This window comes from Meleagris gallopavo, chromosome 15 (assembly GCF_000146605.3).
Source record: "Meleagris gallopavo isolate NT-WF06-2002-E0010 breed Aviagen turkey brand Nicholas breeding stock chromosome 15, Turkey_5.1, whole genome shotgun sequence".
In the NCBI taxonomy this organism is placed as follows: domain Eukaryota; kingdom Metazoa; phylum Chordata; class Aves; order Galliformes; family Phasianidae; genus Meleagris; species Meleagris gallopavo.
In genome coordinates, this window is record NC_015025.2 from 12,149,609 (window position 1) to 12,152,136 (window position 2,528).

The following is a 2,528-nucleotide window of genomic DNA, read 5'->3' on the forward strand; positions in this document are numbered from 1 at the left end:
CTGGCGGCCGTGACTGGGAGCTGTGGTTCCAGGTCGGTAGCTGCAGGCTTTCCGCGTGTGTTCGCGTGTTTTCAGCCTTGTCTCCACAGAGACCCACGGGCACGGGCGAGAAGGGCACAGTTCTGCAGGAAGCCACACTATACTACTTCCACTATTCGGGGAGAAGCGTTGGAGCCTCATAACTCGCTGATCTCTGTGCATAACCGTGCTTCTCTTCTCCTCATGTATAGTCTGAGTTAGAGATGTTTTAGAAGAGTTTATAACTCACGATTGGCTAACAATGTTTAATTTTGGCTTGTTTTCTACAAAACATTCCTTTACTGAAAATGGGAGTGTGGATTGTGGGGTGCTAACTAGTCCAGGTCTGAAATGAGGATGTCCTGCTTCCTTCCTGGGGTGTGCACTGAGTGTGGCTGCAGGTGACTGCGTGGTAGGCAAACCCCAAATGTCATTAACCGATGTCATTGCAGGACAAAGAAGCACCCGGATTCTAATTTAGAAGCAAAGATGCAGATGCTAATGCCCGAACCTCAGATTTTTGTGGAAAAAACGCTGGCTCTCATCAAACCCGATGTTGTAGCTAAGGAGGAAGAGATAGAGGATCTCATCCTCAGATCTGGATTCATGATTGTTCAGGTAAAAGGCTATGTTCCTGAGATAACAGCTGCAGTTTGTGAGTCACATCAATAGTTGTCCTAACTTTCAGCTGTCAGTTCAATAATTAAAAACTTTTGTTGTAAAAAAATCAGTTTGTATTTTTCACGTCATCAGACACAACTTCCAGATTCTTTGAGGATACATTTTGTTGGTGCATGACATGGAAGAGAGCACACAAATGATTTTGCAGGCCAGAAGAAATCCCATGCTTCCTTAATAAACTAGGTTTAGTAGTCCATGTATGTAACACATGTAGCAGATGGGTGGATGCTCCAATGTAACTCTTTAGAGAGGTCCCCTTCTAATAACAATGTGTCATGCATTCATTTGCCAAGTAGATGTTTCCAGATTTAAATGGCAGGTTGTGGTCTGAAGTGCTTTTTCTTATTCCCAGTGTTTTTATCCTAAAAGGGCTTTAAAAGCATTACAAATGTTCTACTTATATAGGCCTGACTGAGTTTGTCCTTTATGGTTTTGGACGTAACAATGTGATTGTGGGGATGCTGCAGAGCACTGGTGCAACCCCTCTGCTGCTTGGAAAGCCTCCAGGCTATGATTCTTGGTGGAGACCGGGTTAAGATAAAGATTTGCCTTTAGCTAGCAAGGACATGCATACTCTAGGCCCTCATTCAGGGAGCTCTTTGTATATTCTCTAAGAACAGATGAAAAAAAAATCTATTAAAATAATTCAGAATCACCAGGTTATCTTGAGGTAAGAGATATGAAGTAAAGGATATCTTCAACAGGAGCCAGTAATACTACTCTGGTATGAAGTCTTTGCTCTTTTTAACTTTCCTTTAGAAATGATCACAAGGGGGGAGGAAAAAAAAAAACGAAAAAAACCGAAAAAAAATAACCCTCTTCCATGTTACCCAGCGGGGCTGGGCGGTCGCTGGGTGCCGCTGTCGTCCTCATCGTGTTCTGCTTTCTTCTCTTCCTCCTCCTCCCCCCTCCTCCTCGTACTGGGGCGACAGCGCCTTGGACACGGCGCTGGGCTTTGAGGGCACTGGGCGAGCAGCAGCCGGGCTTCTAGAAGTGTTATATGTATATATTTTCCTAAAACGGTAATCTTTTATTTTTTTAAATGCTTCTTTTCAAACTTGTTCTTTTTTTAATTTCTTCCCCTTCATTTCTGGTTATTTTATTTATAGACAGTTCATCAGAAGATTAGAGCGTTGTTTCGTTTCGTTTTAATGAGAAGAACTTTTGACATTGAGGTTGATAGGAATCTGAATGTTTAGTACTCTGTATCACATTAGAGCAGGCTCAAAGAAAGCACTTTTTTAATAAGTTTATTTCTGTTCAGGCTGCCCCGTGCCCTCTGGTGGATAACCTGTTACACTTGTCCTAATTCTGGCTACCTGCAGGCTAGATAGCTATTGTGAAAGTCCTAAAGCACGGAACGAAAGAATGAACAATTGTATAATTCATGCTGTGGGCTGAAACTTTTGTAAAAGTGGAATGCTCTTCTGCAACAGATGAATAATTAAATACTGACCTTGTAATGCTTTTCAGTTTTTGTATACCATGCTCTGACTGTACTTAGGTCACCCAGCGGTTTTAAAACATTGCAATTTGTGTACACCAAAATCTCATCTTCCTCAAGTAATGCATTTGTCTGTGTAATTAACATAGAAACTTTTGGGGCTTTGTTGCTTTGTATATTGAGAAGGACCAAATCTGAGAGAATCAGATTAAGTTGGGAAGTTACTCTGTACTCTTCAGCTTGCACTTGAAAAGAACAGTGTGGTACCTGAGGTAGCGAACTAGCTCAATTTAGTAAGCTTTTTTCATGCTTTTTTCATTCTCTTTTTTTTTACTTTTTTTCTTTTTTTTTCTTTTTTCCTTTTTTTCCTTTTTTTCCTTTTTTT

The 2,528-nt window shown here is 41.1% G+C and overlaps 1 long non-coding RNA gene across 1 annotated transcript; it reads left to right on the forward strand.

The window, feature by feature from the left end:
• LOC109370026 lies at window positions 1-543 on the forward strand. Its single transcript, XR_002119775.1, has 2 exons — window positions 1-32; window positions 471-543. It is a non-coding gene; the product is annotated as an uncharacterized LOC109370026 (long non-coding RNA).
• Window positions 544-2,528: the final 1,985 nt, after the last annotated feature.